Genomic DNA, 23,086 nt, shown 5'->3' with positions numbered 1-23,086 from the left:
GGGGGGGGGGAATGGGACTGACCAACACAGGCGCGTTTACCTACATGCAGGCAATACACGCATACACATTAAAAAATGATAACAATAATAATAAAAAAAAACTAGGGCTGGAGAGATGGCTCAGCAGTTAAGAACACCGGTTGTTCTTGCAGAAGACCTGGGTTCAAATCCCAGCACCCACATGGCAGCTAACAACTGTCCATAACTCCAGTCCCAGGGGATCTGACAGCCTCTTCTGACCTCTCTGGGCATTGCACGACACGGGTGCACTTACCCACATGCAGGCAACACACTCATACACATAAAATAAAAATAATAAATAAAATGAAAAAAGAAAGAAACTAACAGGACAGAGAAAGCAAAATCTTGCCAAAACCTAATTCAATAAAGGACATACAATGCCTCAAATAACAGTGGACTATTAAAATGTGAGTAGTTTCAACTATGGTCAAAATGTAGCTGGGAAAAAACCAACATAGGCCAGAGAGACACAGAGAATCTCTGTCCTGACGAAGGTGTGGGTTCTGTGTGCACCTGTGCTATCTCACTGCCCTCACAGCTGCTGGCTCCTGAAGCAAGGCAGCCCAAGGAAGGCGGCACTCATTTGTTTTATAAGGACTTAAAAAGATTTACACACATTTTCTGGGTCCTAAACTATTTTTATTTTTTAGCATTACCCATCATGTTTTCTCTACAGGATCATTAGGGAACCTTCCCCGGAGATTATGTCTGTTTAAAGTAAAACTGTTCTGAGCATTAAGATGCAACTGGAACTTGTGAGACCAAAGACTGAAAAGGAAAGGAACAGCTTCCAAAATAAAAAGTGCTCTACTATAACAAACTACATCAAAAACAGAAAAAAGCAAAGTGACTATGCTCCTTGGGGACAAAAATCCTATGGAGCAAGAAGATATAGGAGCCTTTTTTTCCAGATGAGCTATCTGCTATTACTTGGAAATACACAGATACTCAACAGCCAAGACTGCACAGGACTGCCCACTGTGGGGTTTGTGAGGAACTGAGCATCAGGAGGCAAAACTGACGGGTAATTACAAGGCATAAGTGGACCCATCAAGTCTACTACTTAATGATTCTCTTCTTAGAAGACCAGCATCACATCACTGGCTACTGTTAGGATGTAACCTTTGGAGAACCATGTCACCCCAAGTGCAAGTAGCAAGTGACCCACTCCTTTAGGAGGATCCTGTAATGCTCAGAAGGCCTGGGCTATCCAAAGTACAGAGCAAACAGAGCAAGAAAGGCAAACAAATCTCGTTAAGAGTTTGTTACTATTGGGGATAACACAGTCACAGCATTGCTGTCTCATGTGATGTCTTCATGTGGCGACCTTTTCATAAATCAAAGCGAAAGCCAATACACCAGACAGTCTCAGTATGGTTTGCTCGACAACAGAAGCTAACACAGAACCTTTGCTGTTATCCATCTTCATAAATGTGTCCGTGATGTGGCGAGACCATACCATGCTACACGGAGGCCGCCGCTAATGCACACAAAGGAGTGACCCACTAGGTTAATGGGACTTGACAATCAGTATTGTTTTAATTGAGCCAGAAAAGAGAATGGCTCTCTCATCCTTTTCTTAACATACAGGAGTTTTTTCCTCTATGCCTTGGTCCCATGGGTGCCTTGCTCAGAAAATGCATGTTATCAAGTTTAAGGCAGACTCACAGAGCAGACAATAGAGACCTCATGGGGGAAAGTAAGCTTCTATAAGAAGAGAGCCTGTTTTATAAGATTTAATTGTCATTCTTGGTAGAAAACTACCTGACTTGAAAATCTCATATTTCCATGATCAACTAGAACATGCTAATGAGACCTACTTCAGTTTTCAAAAACATATAAATCTGACAATATTATCAGAAGCAGAAAGAAAAAACAAAACCAAAACAACCCAGTCTTCAAAATAGCAAAAGTCAAGAAAATTCCAAATTCTTTTAATTTTACCTTGACAAAAATGTGCACTATATGGAAATTTGAACTGAAAGAATTTCTAGTTGATGGTAAACTTTAATCTAATAATACTCTATCATGCTTTGAATTTTGTTTAAGTTTTAACTACCCTATTGGCACTGTCAAGAGAGGACCATCTTGGAGATGAACACAGCTGATATCCAACAGAAACAACCCTGTACAAATGTCCTATAAAGAAGACCATCAATAGAGATATCAAACCAACAGGCTGACATAGCTGCCAACACAGACACAAGCTCTTTTGTGCCGAATGAATTCATTTCAACATACACTGTCTCAAAGGCAACAGGAGTTATGTGGCTGGTGGAGAAATGTAAAAAGAATAACTTCCCTGCCCTCAAGAAGCTTTCAGTTTCCCTGGGAATGAGATTTATAAGCTGTCACTGGATATACAACCTTAGTAATGGGCCCAAGAGTCTGTAATTCTTACTTAGCTTTTTAAGCTAAGTTTTCTCGACTGTAAATTCCAAGCTATTTTAGGGTTCCTGCCAGAGTGAAACGTTCTGAGAGTCTAAGTTGAGACACATGAGTTTTATGAGCTCAATTCAATTTAGTAAATTATGATATCGGCATTAATTGAGCACCTGTTAGAGTGCAACTGCTATAAAGATGGCTCTGGTACAGCTCATGCTGTACAAGGCTCACGGTGGAGAAGGAAAACAGAGGCACAGGCAACTCCCGTACAAATTAGGTTGTAATAAGGGCTCCGATTGCACAAACACACAGGTAGCAATTAGCTATGGTAGTTTAGTGGGAAAAGAGGTGTTGAGGGGACTTCACAGGGAAAACAGAGAAATTAACATACATAACAAGTCCTGACAAATGAAGGCGTTCACTGGGAAGAAAATGGGAAGGTGTGCTGGGCTTCGCGTGCAGGCCATGTGGGCAGAGCTGCAGGAGTGCTAGGGGCAGGGTGGGCTGCTAATGAATGAACTGATACAGGAGGGATGATGACAAAGATAAGGCTGAGGGGGCGGCAAGAGGTATTTTATATTGTGCCTTAATATGGTAAGTTTGGGGTGTTTGTCTCAACTTCTATATTGTGATTTATTAGATACTGTCAATTATACAGCTTTGAAGCAGAAACTTATTTTGCTCCTAATCATATAGATCACACTGATGGATGAGTATCTTGTGATTGCAAGACAAGCTGTAAAAAACCCTGTTATCATTTGCCATTACTTATCAGTGCAAACCAGGATTATCACAACACTGCAACCAAGTGCATAAATACAGGGGGCTGAGGCTGAAACAAGACTGCAGCCTTCATCCTTAGCCCCTAATTATTAAATGTCACATTCGTGAAAATAAGCTTCATTGTTGTCTCTATAATAAGCAGAGGTTGCAAATAAGCTTATAAACTATAGTAATGAAATACCATATTATCAGTTGTAGGCATGAGACATCTCTATAATGGTTTCATTTGAAAACAGGATTTCACTAACTGCTAAATGAAAATGCTTAAAAGTTACTGGAGGGTCTGGGAGAGAGACAGGGAGGGAGGCTGTTCTTCCCAGGGCTTCTGTAGTCCCTCTTCACAGAAACAGCTGTATCTGTGATCAGGCTAGCAAAGCTTTCTAAATCTAGAAGGCACTTTAAGCACACAGGTACATGCCTCACATGCACAGTTTCCTCCTAACCTCCAACCCTCTATTCTTCACTGTAAACAAACAAGGGTCCAGCAGGCTTCCATGGGCTAATCTAGACACTTAACTACAAGTGTCATTTTTCTGGGAAAAAAATAAAAAATGAAATGCCAAGCAAATGACTTTGGAAGAAACTAAGAAGAAACTTATTTGCTCATTAAAGGCTGCCAACCTAATATTTCCCACCATCTCAAATAAATGCACATATTCTGAAGGCACAGCAAGGTACTGGGTGAAAACAATACCATAAGATAACAACAGCAGTGTTTCTATGAGCCCCACATTCCCGACATTTTGTTTTTTTGCTTTCAGAGACAAGGTCTCCTTGTTAGCTGCAGATGGCAATACACTCTGTAGACCAGGCTGGCCTCAATCTCACAGAGATCCTCTGCCTCCTGAGTGCTAGGATTAAAGGAGTGCACCAGGATGGCAAGCTCCAGACACATTTCTAACCTAACTATGTGGTTCTTGTTTAGCATGCTAAAATATCATGATTATTTTAAGCAGTGTTGCTAACTGTTGGCTAGTGATTTGACAGAAAACATTTGTCTTTAACCACATGCTTTTAGAGACACAGCATATTCTTGACTGCAGTTTTATTATGTCCAGGGATTATCCCCTAGGGAAATAGATATTAGATTATATGATGAACATCCATTAAAAAAACACAGATTCATTCAACAGAAAAGCAAACTACTGATGATGATAATACTTAGCTAACTACTGGCTGCTGAGGACGTACCAAGAAGGGTCCTCATTCTATTTCCATGTAACATCCCTACTACAAGCATCATTTTAGAGATGTGGAGAACTACATCTTCTTGTAGAGTAGGAGGGAGAAGTATGGTAGTATAAATAAGTCTACTGCATTATGTGAATGATAGCTACAAACATATCCAATAAAGACTCAGCACATGCAGATTATTTATGATTTCATTATGATGAAATATGAAGCTATGCTGATCTTATGGAATGGAAGAATTAGAGGAGCCCTAACATGTTAAAAAAGCATATTGGGAAGAGCAAGAACCATAGGCAAGAACAAACCAGTTTCTTTTCTGGCAGCTGCTGTGGCAAAGCCTGTGGCATATTAACTACTCCCCCTTTCTTAAATCTACCACTTCCTACTCTATCATATAAAAGGGGAATTTCATGGCACAAAGTACAAAAAGATGTATCATTAACAAGAATGGATCAGGCTGTCTCCAAAAGCTTAGCACTCAAATCTTTTAAAGACCCTAGCCTTAATGCACTCTCCGGAGCAACAATCTTATTTTCTCTGCATCATCAAGTTTTGAGAATGTATTTTTCATTTGTCTTGTCAGTTAGAAAAGGTGAAGATGTGTATACATTTTGGTTTTCAATTCCCCTATTAAATCGGTTTCTTGGAGCTTCAGTTTCCAAATGCTACAAAGAGGTATGGATTGACATTTCTGCCAAAGGACAATTTTTTTGCTCTGTAGTTTTTCCCAGAGTTAATGGAAAAAGTTCTACTACTAATCTTTTCAATTCACCTTTAGGGAATTATAAACCTGAAGCAAAAACTGCAAAGGATGTGCCAAAATTCAGTACTTTATATCACACAAGAAGCCAAAAAGTTTCACAAAACAGGAAATTTCCTTTTCAGAAAACACTTTTTGTTGTTTTGGAAAAAAAAAAAATGTGTTGGGGGAGGGTGGTCTCAGAGGGCCAGATTTAGTCACATTGGATCTGCAAGGCTAGATAACCTGGGCCCAACAACACCACTTCAACAAGATCTCAAAAAGCGAACTCTGTAAGGTCACTTCTACAGCCTGGATTTTACCTGCATTTTAAAAAAAATTTTTATTTATTATTTTTATTTTATGTGTATACGTGTATTGCCTGCATGTAGGTAAGTGCACCCGGGTCGTGCAATGCCCGCAGAGGACAGAAGAGGCTTTCGGATCCCCTGAGACTGGAGTACAGACAGCTGTTAGCTGCCATGTAGGTGCTGGGATTCGAACCTGGGTCTTCTGCAAGAACAACCAGTGTTCTTAACCGCTGAGCTATCTCTCAGGCCTTTTACCTGCAGTCTTATATTACACAAGGTACTATAGACATTCTGACATCAGTAAAAGGAAGATAAAGAGGTAAAGCACTCCAAAGCTACACTGTTGGAATGAATGATCATTCATGTGGCAGAAATAGAAGTATACAGAAATTTGCCACACATTAACCTAGTTTTTGGCACTATCCAAAAAAAAAAAAAAAAGCTTCCTGATGGTAGCAGATGGAATATTATACAGCTATTTAAAAGAAGGACTAGATGGATTTATTTACGTGTTGACCCAAGAGGGCATATTTACAATAAATCTAAGTCAAAATAACCTCCTATTTTTAACTAAGACTAAACCTATGCTTAGTAACATTTAAAAAATTGTTTTAATTTTATGTGTATTAGTGGTTTTTTGCATATATGTAAATGCACTCCTATTGTATAATGCCCATGGAGGCCAGAAGAGGAGTCCGAGCCCCTGGAACTGGAGTTAAGGATGGCTGTAGGCCACTATGTGGGTGCTGGGAACTGAACCCCAGTCCTCTGCAAGAGTGCCAGTGCTCTTAACTGCTGAGCCATGGCTCCAGCCCCCCTTATTACATTTTTATTCACGAAGATAAATGTAAAAGCATTAATACTAAAATACAACTTTACATACTTTACTTTCAAGGGGTTGACTTAGGAAAGAGAAGAAAAACATTTTCTTTGTTAAGAAAAAAAAACCCAGTAATTTAAACTCAAACCGATAACAGTACTGAACAATTTGTGCATTCTTTTTACTTCCTGGACTAAGTTCTCAAGAAGTTTATCGAAAGACAAAAGGGGAGCATACAATTCAGTGGGAAGGTGAGAAGATATTTGAAAAACATTAGTATCTTTAAGTAGACTATCAATAGAAAATTTATCTAGATTGTGAGCTCATTTAGCATACTGGGGGTGAGTTCAGAGTCATGCATATAAATAAAAGAATGGACAGCCAGATAAATCAGGTCTAAATACGCCCAGTAAATTTACCTCTAACACATTTTCCCTATGACTTGTGGGATGTAGCTCACAAATTCTTAGGGAACCATTCAGAGAGATGGTGGCTGGGCACACTAACAGGTAAACATACACCACTTCAATGTGGTAAAAGCTGGTCTCCTCATTCAAACCCAATTTCCCAAATCAATTCCTTCTTGAACTTTTCCCCTCAATTTTCTAATCAAACCATCTACGTCCCATTCACTGAAGACCTTGAACTTTGTTAATACAACAAAATATGTGCTTATTTTTGAATGCATATTAATATAGGAATACAATAGTAACTAATGATATAATGAATCATAATATATAATTTATATTAATATAATCATATTTTATCCTCAGCCAGAGGGAAGACTTAAATACACTAATTGGACCAAAGTTCCTGCTTTAAGAGAGAAGCCCTACTCATATGGTCCCACGTACACATGAGGATTCTGTGCTGTTCCTGGCTGTGGCTGCATGGTACTGCATGGGGAGAAGGTTTGGCTTGAGTATGTTTGTGAAGGGAGTTATAACAAATATATACAAAGGATAAACACCCAATATATTTGATAGGGGGCTCTAGAAACAGTGAGCAATTCAAAATAGAGTTCAGACAGTGGGAATTATGGGCACCAAACAAGCATAGGTGATAAAAATATTCCCCAGTAGGTACAAATTTTGGTTGCATCTGTATAACTTATCAACTTTGTCTTTTCAAAACACAGTACTTAAACTCCTTCAAAGTCTAAGTCCAGTCTTCCTTTATGGCCTCACGTGGTGTCCAGTCCTCCAGTGTTTCTAGTATTTGAGTTCTTTATAAGAAGCCATTCTCCTCCTCTGCTTCAGAACATCTCAAGGTGAGAAGACCCAATCTATGCAGGTCACTTCCACAGACAAGCTCGAGACAAGCGCCAACCCTCATTTTTCCTTTAGCATTTTGTTTGTACCTTAAAACATTTTAGTCACTCTTCGTATTCCCAATATAGAAAAACCATCTGGATGCATGCAAATTTTTCTTGAGCAAATGTATAAAACCTCTGTGGGGCAGAGACTAAACTTAGACCTGTATATTTTCAGTGGACAGAACTTAAGAGAACTTAAGGACTCTTGTGAGGACTCAGCACTTCCAAGCAAAGCTGTGACATTAAAACCTTTAAACAATAGACGTATGTTATGGAGCTCTTCTGGGTGAAGAAAACAAACAAATGGGGATATATATCAGGATTCACTAATAGAAAAGAAGTCCCAAGATAGAGCAGAGATGAAATTGGTCTGGCAAAATCCCGTCTCTCAAATTTATGACTTCAAAAATATGGCAAACCAGCACCTCACTATCAAACTCAAACCCCCAGTTATATAAGTAGCAACAGAACATTCTCCTGCTTCTTATCAACTAACCAGGATCCTGGAAAGACATACTATGCACTCAGATTTCCTCCTTTACTTTGGCATCTTCTGTATTAAAGAAACACTCTCATGCAAAGAGAAGAACAGGTTAATGATGAGCGGTACCAAATGAACTGTAATGGAGGTGTTATGAATGTGAATCAGCCAGGCCTGATGCAGAAAACAGCAGCATCTGGGTGTGCAGCTTGCAGAATAATGAGACTGTGACGACGCGCTGGCACCCAGCTTTGATCACTTCATCTTGCTCAAGAGCTCTGCGGAGGAAACAAAGGTGAGAGGCACTGACCTCCTGCCCACAGCTTGCACAGGCGCAACAAATGGAAAGGGATCAGAAAGGATCTCCTTTCCTCTTCTCTTCCTTGCCAACACACCCCTTTTACCGAACTGATGGGCTCCTAGTTGGGGGCCCAGCAGAAGGCAGGCTGAGCAGGCTTCCACCATGTGAATGTCGTGTCTGAACATGCTGACAGTAATTGGGAATTCATTTTTCATCCTGAAAGCAGAAACAGGTGTGGGCTACCTTCGAAAGCCTAATCACAAATCTTACTAAATGCATCTCTCACCCAGCGGCTCTGCTGAGATCCATGGCAGTTACAGACTGGGAGTCTTCTGAGTCTCCGTAGATGGAGCTGCTTCACAGATAAATATGTGTGTAGATGCAGAAGCACCAGAGCACAAAATGAGAAACAAATGGCAGAGCATGAAAACGAATCCCACCACACAACAGCAGCCCCTGGTCCTTCCTGTGTAAATACTGTAATTAGCAAATAGCTGACTTCTTTGTGCTAAGATTCCCCACAATGCATGTTGAACATAGTAAGAAAGGAGGTTTCAGTGTCTGAAAAAAGAGAATAAAGCCACATGTATCATGGCACAGAATTCCCTGCCAGGTTCATCCAGAAACACTAGCTGAGGAGGCTGGTGAATCAGAGCCAAGAGCAAGAATTCACCTTAATGAGCACATCCATCAATTTTCAGGGGACGCAGCTGATTACCAGCACTTAGACACACTCTCAAAGGGAATGAGGCCATCTAACTGCTGGCCAATCAAAGAGAAGGCATAAAGTAATTTAAGGCAGCCATGTGAGCAAGTTGGGGATGGCTGGGATGCTTGGCGACACTTTCACATGGGAACATGTGTGCTTTCATTTCAACATGTAGGGAAGGGCCAAGATGCAAGCTTTTACAAGTTTTCAAGCATTCTGCCAGGATTCAATGAGTGGTATGAGCAAACTGCTGCCTAAGATTATTATATTAAAATGCATCAGTGTTGCTGACTGTACAAATGTTTTATTTACAATACTGCTTTCAGAATCCCTTTATCAAAAATAACTTACCAGGCCTATAGATAAGGCATGTGGCTAAATGGCAATGAAACTGAAACAAACAAAGAAACAAACAAACAAGCAAGCAAATAAGCCAGCAAACACCCCAAACCCCCACCACACAACAGCAGCTCTTGGTCTTCCTTGTATACATGCTGTAATTATCAAATATCTAACTTCTTTGTGCTTGTAAGATCCATGGAGTATAAAAGGCAAATGTTATTTAAGAAGGAATAAAAGAACAATTCTTAAGAAAACAAGTAAGATGTGTTCCTTTGTGTTTCTATAGTAACAAAACATACCAAATGAACAGCTCTGGCTTGAGATAAGATGCTTACATTCTAATGAAAACATATGATTATAGGTAGAAAGCACAATCATAAGTTTCTTAAGACTATGATAAGATTGAAGAAATACTTTGGACAAAATACAGTCCAAAAGTGGGGATTTCCAATATTTCTAGTATTTTTTCCTAATTATAACAGTGAATTCAGAGTAACTGAGGTATAACTGTTAGAAATAAAATCCGAGGTCCAAGGACACCATGAATACTGCACAAAGAACACAGGGAAAAAGCAAAAGAAACTTGGCAAGGCAGCTTTTACTTTTGCAAAAGGATGTGTTGTATGGTCAGTCAGATCCAGCAAGCACCCGGGGCCCTGAAGCCTGACAGGCTTTGTAATCTCTAACACAGGAGCACTGTCTTTCTCCTGTTGGCTGGGGTCCAACCTCACAGTCCTTCTCAGTCGGCTAAAGAACAGGAACAAAGGAATGGAGAACAGGGCTGGCCAAAGATGGGGAAGGACTCCACCAACACAGACCAGGCCACCAGGTTCCAGATGCATCAGGGCCTTTTCATAAATGGGGTGTGTGGGGGTGTGAGGACGGACCTAAAAGATTAAACAGGGTTTGAAAGAAAAGGCTAGTATTTAATGTTTCATACATAACTACTATATAACATAACACTCTGACCTTAAGTGAAAATATTTCAACATTCAGAAAGCTCACCTGTGTGCATCCCTTTTCAATCAAGTTCCTTACTATCCGATGTACCAGCCATGTTCAGATTCTATCAGTGCAATTCTATTTTTGAACTTTGTATAAATGAAACTATATGCAGTAGTATTATTCTGTATTGGTTTCTTCCTGCTTAACACAACGTTTCTGAGATTCACCCAGGTTCTTGCATATATCAACAGCCCTGTTTGTCTGATCTCTCCTATTCTACCTCCCCACCCTCCCTTCTTCCCCCAGCTTCTTCAACAGTGTTCTACTATATGAGTACACCCATCTATTTGCCCATTCTTCCTCTGTTGATCATTTGGGTTGTTTCTAGTTTTTTATTACTATGAATAAACTTGCTATAGACCTGCACAGGACTTTTTGTGGATGTATGCCTTTTCTTCTCATGGGGAAATGGGTCACAGAGCAAGTGTATGTGTGAGTTGTTGTGTGTGTTTGAATTTATAAGAAGCCTCCAAAAAAAATTCCCAAGTGGTTTTGCTGTTTTATAACCCTACCAGTAAAGCAATGAGAATTCTGGTTTCTCTACATCATTTTTTTGGATAATTAAATGCTGTCGGTCTTTGATTTTTACCATTCAGCCAGTTTAAATTCACATTTCCCTGGCAACTAATGATGTCAAACCCTTTTCATGTGCTAAGTGGCCTTTCTTGTATCTTCCTTTGAAGCATCTGTTCGAATCTTTCACCCATTAAAAAAATTCTCTTAATGCTGCCTTAAAATGAGCAGAACTCAAACTCTTCTCTAATTTATCAATATTTATATTCTGTTTACTTTCTATGAAAAATCAGAAGAGCCAGAAATCCCTGATTGTACCCACATGGCAAGTTTGGTTGCTATATAATCAAATGAGCAGGAATATCTGAGTACCATCATCCTGAAAGTTTTTGTTCAACTAAAAAATTTTATTAGCATTTCTTTCATTAAGAAATAGCATGATGAAATTTGCAGGTAAATGGATGGATCTAGAAACTGTTACACTAAGTGAAGTAACACAGACTCAGAAAAACAAACGACGCATGTCCTCCCTCATATGTAGATCCTAGCACCAAATCCTTTAAAATTCCATGTCCTTTTAGTAAGATGATGCTGTACAGCAGTCTCTTCTGCATGAAATAACTGCCATCATCATGACTTCAGCCGAGTCTGATCGCTAAACATCGTCACAATTGGGCTTGTTGACGGTTGTGCTCATTCATTAAAGGAGGGCCAAGCAGGGTCATTGGACCCTCACTGGGAGTATCCAGCCACTCTTCCCAGCCAACTGTAGTAATTTGGTCCTAATCACACATGGCCTCCTGGATTTGGGGAGGGCTAAAGTATACAAACTGGGAAGGCTAGGAAGAGAAGGCATGACTCATGCACGAGCTTTCTAGTGTGCATACCCTCAGGTCATATATACACCTCAGCAACCCCTCAGTTATTTTGGTAAGTAAGCTCAGTAAAACTTCCCCTGTAAAACTTTAACCAAACATTGTCTTGAATGGGAATAAAGCATTGCTTAGTATCCCCAGGAAAACAATTCTTATGACAGACAGAAAATATGTTAATGCTATTATGTCTCAAAATTATTAAAAAAAGAAAAGGAAAGAAAATCAGAATGTAAAAGATGTTAAAAGGATATGGGAATGGAGATATTTTCCAAGATAGAAAAAAAATGAGAAAGCCTAAGCAAGTAATGATGGTCTTTGTAGGTTTGTTATGATATATAAAGGATGAGACAAAAATAATAAACACATAATCTTAAAATTTCTAAGGTCATGGTTTAGTCAACTAGTTTAAGGAACGAAATATATATTTAGTCAAGGTTTATTTGAGAATATTTGGTTTTTCACCCAAGCTTTATCTACATAGTACACGGTAATTAAAAGTACCAGACTGGTGGAACTAACCTTATAGGATGTTTAAAAGCCATACTTTGAGGCCTATACTAATCTGGTCAGAGGGACTTAAAGGACAGTTTTTGCCCCTTGCCCTCCAAGGTTAACTAAGTTCCAGGGGACTATGGAACATCTCTCGAAATGTCCTGTAACTGTGGTGAGTCATCTGTCCTCTTATTCAGGGAGGACATGGACTTGAACTAGTTCCCAGTCAACACAGAGGAAACATTTCCTCCATGCTTCCAAGTGAAGCCAGCCATGGTCGAGTAGGACCTTTGACTTACCTTCACAGGGATGGAACTGGTAGAAGAAGGAACAGATCCTCCAAAGACCTGAAGAGTAAAAATAAATTGGTTTATTTGGGCCAACTGTATGGTTTTAAACACCCAAAAGGAAAGTATAACCAAAGACTAAAGTGATCAGTATATTTCTTTAAGAGTTCAAGGGATTACATTTCCCAGGCATTTGGTTTAAGTCCACATAAAAAGTTATTTAGACAATTATTTCTCATTGATGATTTTGTTCTGCCCAGATGTAAAACTTCAAATCTTGGTCTCCAATACTGTAGTGCCCACCTGTAGCTAAGGGAGACAACCAGCTATTGTTCTAAAATTATGGATAAATTTATTTTCTCCCCCTATCTAGAAGTCTTTAAGAGGGAACTGACACTGATTCTAACCACTCCAACAGCTATCAAAATACGTGAAAGCAAATCCTGAATTCATCCTTTCGAGTCCAGCCTTGGCAGACAAAAGAAAAATGAGGAGGAACCCAACAGAGGGATGTTTTAGAAGACTTTGTCAAGAAATTTCAATGGACTCTCATATGAACATTTGAAAATTACCCTGTTCTGGCTTTTTTCTAGCCCCCTGTCTAGAACTTGTAATACTAATTACTCTTGCCTTTACTTCTTCACACCTCCTATCACGATTCAAGGACTTTCTTTTCCCCTTAGAGATAAGAGTTATGCAATTTGGGAGTCTTTTAGATAAACTCACTGAAGGGGTACTACAACTGCCTCACCCTGCATCCCTGTTCAGCATGGAAGAAGCCAGGGTGGTCTGCGTTCCAATTTCCTACCCACAAGTTGGGTAACCTCTTCAGAGGAGGTGTGATAAGAATAGGAAGTAGGAATTGGCTAGGCAGTTAGGGAAAAAAGACCCAAAGAAAAGTAGCCAGTTTCTTGGCTAAAACCCACAATGTCCTTGGGCCTCTTAGCAACATATACCGTTCCAAAGGCTAAAAATGGACAAAGTATTTGGGAGGTCTTATCTAATCCTTAAAAGATTTTTGGGTTACCTCTTCAGAGAGAGGAATGTTAGAGTAGCCAAAAGCCCCATAAAAAAAGAAATAAATCAAAGAAAAAGAAAGAGTACATGAAATTATTAGAAAAAAGTGATGGGGAGATATGGGAGGAGCTGGAGGGGAGGGAGTGGGCATGGATTTGATCTAAACACCTTATATGCATGTATGAAATCCTCTGCAAGAGCAGTCAGTGCTCTTAACCATTGAGCCATCATCTCTCCAGCCCCAAAATTCTCAGTAAATTATTAAAAAAAAAATAGCATGATTACATTGAAAAGCTTTGTAGAGGTTGGAGAATTTGGAAAGGGAATGAATGGAAAACTCACGTTTCAATTTTTGTACATGATTGCATCTCATGCACAGCAAGTGGGCATCTATTTGCATATCAACTTGCTTGGTTAAAAGCAGGAAGAACTGATAGCATTTCCCAAACTGTAGTGACAAGACATGAGCAGACAGCTAACCAGGGTGACATCCTAGACCTCCCCAAGCCTCCCATTTTCATGGACAGGCAACTTCTGTGATACATTTTTAAAGCACACTCACGTCTTAAGAAGGTTAGCTTTGTAAATCTGACATAGTGACAGAATTTTAAAGCTACCTTACAGATGTCTTCCTGGACATTTTTAGTGTGGTGGTCAGTCAGATGATAATTAACTTTAATTGTCCCTCCTGTGAGTGTCACTGCTCTACCTGTAGCTGAGTGGCACTTGAAAACCAAATGTTTCCTCATCTTTGAAAGGATCAAAGGACAAAATTAGAGAAATTATTTTCAGTTGGAGCCCTTACAAAGTAAATTAATTCTAGCCAGTATCAGCACGACGAAAAGCTCTAGTTAGAAATAACTTGAGTAAAACTGGGAGTCATGTAGTTAATTACTCAAATAAGCAAGGATCAATAAACACATTCTAAAATACCATGTTTCTTCAATCCACAAAGTTCCCACTTAACACATTATGATACATGGGAAGAGCAAGAGATCACTTTGGCCAAATCTTCATTTATCTAACAGGGCTCAATTAATATTTCATATAACACATAGGGTATGCTAGATTCTTAATGGATCATATTGATTAAGGAAGAAAGTTCAATGCTAATATTCCTGAAGGGGAAGAAGAAAGTTCAATGCTAATATTCCTGAAGGGGAAAACAGAACAATTTGTTTTCTTACAAGGAAAGAATGAATTCACAAGCTTAGGGCCACGAAACTGAGGGCAAGAGCATGACTGTTTTTGCTCAGAGTGCATGAAGAGACTGCATGAAAGGAGAAGACTCTGCCAACCATTCCCAACTGCTAAAGGCTGGGTTAGTGAAGGGAGTTCCAGGTCAGATTTATGAAAGGATGTAGCTAAATTGGTTTCACCTTGAACAACTGATTTCTTCCCAAACTCACTGAAGGGATGAGAATATTTCTATAGTCACCTGGACCAAGTGCAGCTGTTCATGGGTTGGCTGTAGTGTGTACTGACTTCTTAGAGCCTCCCTAGTTTCTAGGCTTGTTCTTGCCTTTTTAGATCTCCATTCTAATTCACTGTCCATGCTGCCTGGACCCTTTCTGCAGGATATCATGAATGGAGTGGAAGCTATGGGAGACAGGCAGGAAATACAGAAATAGCACAGGTGGACATCTAACTTCCAAGTTGAGAATGTCTTAGCATTTACTTTTATTTTCTTTAAAAAATAGTATGTCAGCTGGGTATGGTGGCACAGGCCTTTAATCTCAGCACTGGGGAGGCAGAGGCAGGTGGATCTCTGTGAGTTTAAGGCCAGCCTGCTCACTACAGTGAGTTCCAGGCCAGCCAGGGCTATATAGTGAGACCCTGACCCAAAAAGGGAAAAAAAATTAGGTAGATTAAGCACAGAGATTCGATTTAAAGTTAAAGCAACAACAACAACAACAACAAAATCTAAACCTCTAACCAGATAGATTTGATCAGAGGGTTCCAATCTTGGAGATGGAGGAGGTTTGTTTCTTGTTTTTTCCCCAAACATAACCAATTATAAGTGTTTACCATAAAAATACTGTCAAACACTGGTATGTTTCAAAGCAGTCTCTCTGGAACTAATCTGAGACTTAGGGGAAAAATAAGCAAAGCTTGAGAGCTAGGCTTCTTCATATTCCTGATGACATCATCAATAAACACCTGAAGATGTACACCAGTGCCATAACAGGATTAACAAAGCAAATTAAGATCATTTTTCCCCCATAAAGATCCATAAGAACTTCCTAATTTTATGCCCTTCAGCTTGCAGGCCCTAAAAAGAGTGAGGGTTATAGTTTACTGATGAGAGTAAGAGCCCACTGTATTCTTTTAAAAAATAAGATTTGTTTTGTGGGGCTGGAGAGAGAGCTCAGCAGTTAAGAGCACCGACTGCTCTTGCAGAGGACCTGGGTTCGATTCCCAGCACCTACATGGCAGCTAACAACCGTCTCTAACTCCAGTTCCAGAGGATCAAACACCCTCTTCCGACCTCCACGGGCACTGCGTGACACAGTGCACGTACACTCATGCAGACAATACAGTCATATGCATAAAATAAAAATAGTAAAAATGAAAATAATAAGTAAAATACTTTTTTAAAATATTTATTTTTATTTATATATATATGTATGTCTATCTGAATTTAAGTGTACCATGTGCTTGCAGGCGTTTCTGGGCATCAGATCCTTTGAAACTGGAGTTACAGCAGTTGTGAGAGATACCTAGGAACTGAATTCGGGCCCTCTGGAAGAGCAGTAAACACTCCTAACTGCTGAGCCATTGCTCTAGTCCCAAAGTATATTCTTAAGTACAAAGATTTTTCTTTAACAGAATTTAAATCCTCCTCTCATTGCACAGGACAGGAGAAACACTACAGAGGTTGAAACAGGTGAGCTGATGTTTAAAAACCAAAACCCAACAGATAACCCGAACTTCTAAATAGGCAATTGTAACCAGGAAGTATATTCACAGAGGGTATGGGTAAATTTATTTTATCTAGAATTTTGCCTTTTCAATTACTCTCTCACTGAATAATCAAGATGTTACTTGGCTTCCAGAGCCATAGGGAATAAAATGTCACTGCTGCAGCTGAGGTACTTCTGGCTCAGTTCTGTGAATTAAAAAAGGGGAAGAAAGGCCCAATACAAATGCAGAAGTTAATTTGGTAGTAAAAGCCCAAATCTTTGCCTGAAGCCCTGTTCTTCCTCTAATGTCGCATTCTTTTCTTCTTGGGTAAACTTGTCTTTAAGAAGGAGACATCTTTATAACATAACAACTCTAGTTATAACATAAGGGCTGTAATAGAACTCCTGCATTAGGAAAGGCAGCATGTTCAAGTAATGTTTTAATATAATTTGTGTTCAGCAGAAACCAAGTCAACTTGGTCATTTCGAATTTGATCAATGTGAATTAGCGTCTTACTGAGATAAAGCATTTGATCATTTTGAAAATGATCAATGAGAATCAGAGATAAAACATTTATCATGTACATTTGGTATATCAGATCCATTCACACAGCACTAACATAGACTGTAAGTAGACATTGAGAAGTGTGAGGGATAATGTGCAGGGAACCTGTCTGCTGCAGAGACAAACACACAGATAGCAGCATATAACGTCATTCCTTGGTAACACAAGTGATTCAATGAGGCAGCAGGAGTCACTGAAAACCTGCAAGAGCCCAACGTCAGAGAATCCAGGATGAGCAGCAAAGTAAAACTGAGCAACTCAAACTTTTGAAATCACTTTTAATTAAAAGTTTAGGCGGAAAGGTATGCAACATAAATTTACCTGACTAAACTTCTCAAACAGATTTAAGACTATTAATCAGAGTAAACTTTGTACCTACAGTACAATTACTACTATTAATCTAATATTTCCAAACTGAAGTCACATTGACATTTAGGCACATTGGCTTAGGCATCTAAGAGAATTATAAATTTGCCAGTCAAAACCTTATTTAATTATTTTACAGCCAATTAAGCAGGCTCTTTAAGCACTGTTGCTTACAACTGTCCATGATCCAGGCAGTAATTATAAAGAACAGAAGCACCTGCCGATACAGCCTCAAGACTTTCCAAGTACAGCCATCAAAATCCACGTTCTAAAAAGAAACTAAACAGCACCATCAAAGTGGGACCCCAAACCCCAAGGCATTTTAAAGAGTTTTATACTGGGGAAAAAAACCAACAAACCTTTCAGCATGCAGCAATACTTGCAAAGTCCATCATATCTGTGTAAGTTGTGCATAGCATTCCTCAGATACTCTCAAAGCACCTCAGCTGCTCGCTCCTTCAGGTTAGCTAATCTTTTAATACTTTGTAAGGCTAACCCAAGTTTCTTCCCATGAGCCTACATTTAGAATTAAGGTTTCAATGGCTTCATTCAAGGATAAAAGTGAAAGCTTCTTCTGCAATCTGCCACACAAAGGACTATTACCTGCATTCAAGTAAGACCTCATACGACCATATTCCTTCACAAGTGCTCCATCGTTCAAAGAAACAGAAGCCAAGCTAGAAAGCTAAGCCTCCAATAAAACCTCTCCAAAAATATTTTCAGAGATCCATGTCACTTTCTACATGGATTTTATTTTTCCTTTTCTTTTATGGAAGGTAAAAAATTGGTCACTTCACTACTTAAAAGACAGCATGGGAATTCTTTGATATTGTCTTTACAGTATTTTTATTATCTTTGAAGTATTTTCCATTTCTTTGATATGTGTTGTGCATTTACTTGATCTTTGCCTTACAGATAAAAAGTCATCCATGTATGCATAAACATTGGGGTAGCATCTCTTCTATATGCAAGGCACGTGAGCTCCAATTTACCAGAGGGAACTAATTCTGATGATGACAGGAAACAGGGCCCTGCAGCACTCTACAATACTGTTATGAGTGCTTTATGTGCTTAGAGTACTGACTATAGACTCCCTTAGGGTCCATAGTTCTTCTACTGTTCTGTTGGGGGAGGGATCTAATAGCAGCTAGATTTCATGTGGGAACAAAACCAGAAATTTCTCCTGTGGCACATAGTTTTGTAACTTGAGTTTATGTAATAATAAACTCTAACATTTATTGAACACTTACTTAGTGTTAGACTTGACCTAAAGCATGATACATGCAACAAATTTTTTCAGTAAATGGGGATTGAACTCAGGGCTTCAGGCACACTAGGCAAGTCACTCTCTGCGCTACACGCCCAATCCTATGTAACACTGTTAAGGGTAATATTTCAATAAACTATCGGGTAGAACAAAAAGCTCAATATAGAACACTGTTTTCATTCATGTGAAGCAATGTTACCAGCACCATAAACTAGCATTATAAGTTGCTCTCTATTGCAGATGGAGGTACTACTCGTTGTGATAAATATGATAGGCAGTGTTGACAAACCTCTGTGGGCACTGCAGGACACAGGTGCACTTACACACACGCAAGCAATATATTCATGCAAAATATAAATAATATTTTTTAAAAGGAGGCCAGAGGACTTGCAGAAGTCAGTTCTTTCCTTCCACCATATAGGTTCCAGGAACTGAACTCAGGCTGTCAGGCTTGATGGCAGGTGCCTTACTTGCTGAACCATCTTGCCAGGCCCCAATTTATGTTTTATAGCTATAAATTTAAAGCCATTGTGAAGGAAAATGTTTGAAGGGAAAAAAAATCAAATATCTCTTATCACTGTAAAACTTGGGATCTTTGAAATGATCGTCATTTGACAAGTTGATCACCCATTTGTTCTTTTGTAATACAGTCTAAGTTGAACAGTAGTAAGACCTTGCCTGTCCTAACTATCATGTAGAACACGGTACCACACAGGAGCTTCTGAAACAAATCCCACGCAGATGAGGCAGGAAAACAGATACCCCACTAATTCTAATGTGCTCACAAATGATTTGCTGTCTAAACTCAGTCTGACAGACTGAAGTATGACCCCTACAGTAGTACCTGGTCTTACCCTGGACTGTCCAGGCAGAAGGCACCCACGCTGAGATGTTAGTGATGTGCTGCCTCAAATGATTTACACTTTCTTTCTTTTTATGGTGACAATGTGAATTCCTCTCCTGTGTAAAATATTTCCCTTAAAATTGCAATTTATAGTTCGAGATGGTCAGAGTTTCAAGCATCTGCTTGCAGACAGAAAGCAGTCAGACTAATCTGGCCAGTCAAGATAGTTCTGTCACATAACAGAAAGAATACAGAATATTGCTTTGGAAAAGATGGTCATGATCTTCTGGGATGGTCAATTTTCTAAGGGGACACAGAGTTCATGATAGTTTGAATGAGAATGTACCCTATAGGCTCTAAGTATTTGGACATTTTTGTCCCCACTTGGTGGTGCTATTTTGGGAGGTCTTAGAAAGTGTGGCCATGCTGGAGGAAGCACTTCACTGAGGGTGGGCTTAGGCAGTTCTTAAGCCTCGCCAGATTTCTAGTAGCACTCTGCTTCCTGTGCCTACCTGAAGATGTGAGAGCTTAGCTTCTGCTCCTACTCCAGCCACCTCTGCTGCCATGCCTCCCCTTCATGATGGACTCTTGCCCCCTTGGAACTGTAAGCTAAATAAAATCTTCCTTTTATAAGTTCCCTCGGTCATGGAGTTTCTATCACAGCAACAGAAAAGTAACTGATACAGTTCTAAGTAAACTTTGTTCTTTGAAGATGGTAAACCTCTTTTATAGTAAATGGAACACACTGCAAATCAAAACAGCACACTTTGGGATGTTCCATCTAGCAGGTTCAGAGAGAGAGGAGAGGAGAGAGGAGAGAGAGATGGGGGGCAGGGTAAAGGAAAGCTCCAGATGTAAGGAGAGCTCAGTCTAAAACATTAACTCCTGGAACTTCTTCACAATATGTGAAACCTGGGCATGTGTTGATATTGAGTTGACCAAATAGTATAGTCTGAGGGAACATCCCACAGACTACCCACAAACAATGTTTGGAAGGATTCTTAAACTGTCCATCCTAAAGGATCAATAATTCACTAAAAGTCTCAGAGAACTTACTGAAAGTTAAGTCAGTTATGGTTCACTACAGGGAAATAACAACAGAAAATTCATCAGAGGAAGGGATGCAGTCTGGGTAGGTTCCAAATGCAGAGTGGATATTAGCCCCAGGACAATTATCCGGCTGACAGCTGCATTTGGTGGTCCACCTGCAGCAACGCCAACAAGGAGCCCTCACCCCTGCTTGAGTGTGCCAAGGTTCATTGGGGTCTCGTAGTTCAATCTCTGGCACCCTACCACCCTGATACCACATCAGCTGAGGTGCCCACAACAAACAACAATTTCTACTATGTGCAGAATTCCAAGGCTTGAAGCTACGTCTAGGAGCCCAGTGTAAATCCAGATGTGTCTATGGCAAGGGCAAAGCCTTACTCTTCAGTTGGGCTGGATGACAACAGGATCTTATAAAGAATAAGACGCCAGAATAGTAAGAGAGAATGATGCTACTGAGGCTCTGCTTATAAGTGTTGAACCCACAGGTCCACACTGTCTACACAGAACATTCATACTGTGCTCTGCACTCCCTCATCTCACTCCATTAGTCAAGCCTGGCTGAGCAGCAGGATGGCGAGGTAGGGCTTCAGTAGAGATTTTCTCATCGAAAAACATTTTGGAGCTGGAGAGATGGCTCAACAGTTAAGAGCACTGGCCGTTCTTGCAGAGGACCCAGGTTCAATTCCCAGCACCCACATGGCAGCTCACAACCTTCTATAACTCCATTTCGAGGGGATCCAACACCCTCTTCTGACCTCCATGGGCACTGAATGCATGGGTGCATTTACATGCAGGCAAAACACTTATGCACATAAAATAAAAATATTTTAAAAACAGACATTTTCCTCTAGAAAAATCATATGGATTTTCTAATCTGCTAGACATTTTGGTTGTTTTGTTCCTTCTATCCAAAAACTATGGACTCAACTGTGTCTTTTTCTCCCTCTAATTTGTATGCTAAAACCCTGATACCCAGTCCTCAAAATTTGACTGCATTTAAAGTTTTAAAGAGATAATTAAGTTTTAGGATGAGGGTGGGCTCTATTCCAGAATGACTGGTGTCCTTGCTTGGTTTTACAGGGACTAGAAGATATACACAGGAGATTGGGCACAAGAGGAGGCTGCCATGTACAGACCATAAAGAGAGGCCTCAGAAGAATCTCACCCTGCAGCTCTTGTATTTGAGATGTCCCGCCTCCATCTGCTAAGACAACAAATCTGCTGTTTAAGTCATTCAGTCTTCTGTACTTGGCAGATCTGACAACTTTATCCATTAGCCAGTTACTAACCCACACCTAATCTTTCAATAACAATTTTGCACCAATCTTCTATCTCACTTGCTAGGAGCTCCCACCTGGAAATTCTGGTTCTTGTTCCTTATGCCTTCAACCAAAGCTCACACCCACCATTAGATTACTACTCTCACAGAGCACTAGATCAGGGTGCACACCTGCTCACTAGCGACTGCTTTCTAAATGAACACCAAACTTTACCCTGGCAGTTGGTGACCCCAGTGACCTCTGCAGCTCTATCTGTGCTAGACCCTGCAAGTCAAGCCATGGATCTTCACTAAGGTTGTCACTCACCAACTACACAGCCTCATTTTCTTCTGAACATCTTCCTCTTCTTCCTACTCCTTACCTTTCAATAACACCCAAATGCCATCTTTATGAAAACTTCATAGATCATTGTAGTCTGAACTCATCTTACATTTTAGTTACTTTTACAGTTATTATCTTATAATGAAGAAATATCCAGGATGTCAACTCAAAGGTTCTCATGGTATACTGATAAGGTTTTAAAAAATGTTACTCTAACATTAGGGGAAAAGATAAATAAAGCAATAATATAAAAAATATGTAAGTATAGAATTTTTAATATCAGTTTGCTATCCAACTCCTTATCTAAATTCTTTGTTTTTGAAAAGAGTCTCATGTAGCTCAGGTTGACCTCATTTAATGAGGTGCTGGTGATGAAACTCAGGGCCTTATTCATGCTAGGAAAGAAATCCACCAACTGAGCTACATTCCCTAGCCCTTTATCTAAATTGTTAAGATCTCATACTGATCTTTAAGAGTGAGATTTGTAGCCAAATGTGGTGGCTCAGCCTATAATCCCACACTGTGGCAGGTGGAATGAGGAATTTAAGGCCAGCCTCTGCTTCATAACACAAGGCTCTACCGAGGGGGTAGGAGTGAGGGGGGTGGAGGGGTGGAAAGAGGGGAGGGAGAAAACAGAGGAGAGAGGTGAAAGAGAGAGACTGACAGACTGACAGACAAAGGGGGGGGGACTGATTTGTGACTCACTGTTGTTCTCTACTATCCTCTAAAAATAATTTTGCTAAGGAAAATCAAAGGGTTTTAGCTATTTAAACATACCTCAGACCACCTTTAAAAAATATTATTTTAATCAACATTAAAGTAACACTAATATCCATTACGATACAAATTGCACTGAAGCAGAAACTAATAATTCTACCTTAAGGTTTAATCGTTTTATTAAAT

General features: G+C 39.7%; 1 protein-coding gene across 2 annotated transcripts in view; it reads right to left on the bottom strand.

The window, feature by feature from the left end:
- The window catches only part of Chchd3 (coiled-coil-helix-coiled-coil-helix domain containing 3), a 279,953-nt gene that overhangs the window by 34,169 nt on the left and 222,698 nt on the right, over positions 1–23,086 (bottom strand). The gene's annotated exons all lie outside the window — the stretch shown is intronic.

Source organism: Nannospalax galili, unplaced genomic scaffold, assembly GCF_000622305.1.
Source record: "Nannospalax galili isolate Female #2095 unplaced genomic scaffold, S.galili_v1.0 scaffold1617, whole genome shotgun sequence".
Lineage (NCBI taxonomy): Eukaryota > Metazoa > Chordata > Mammalia > Rodentia > Spalacidae > Nannospalax > Nannospalax galili.
This window is presented reverse-complemented; position numbering and strand designations above follow the sequence as displayed.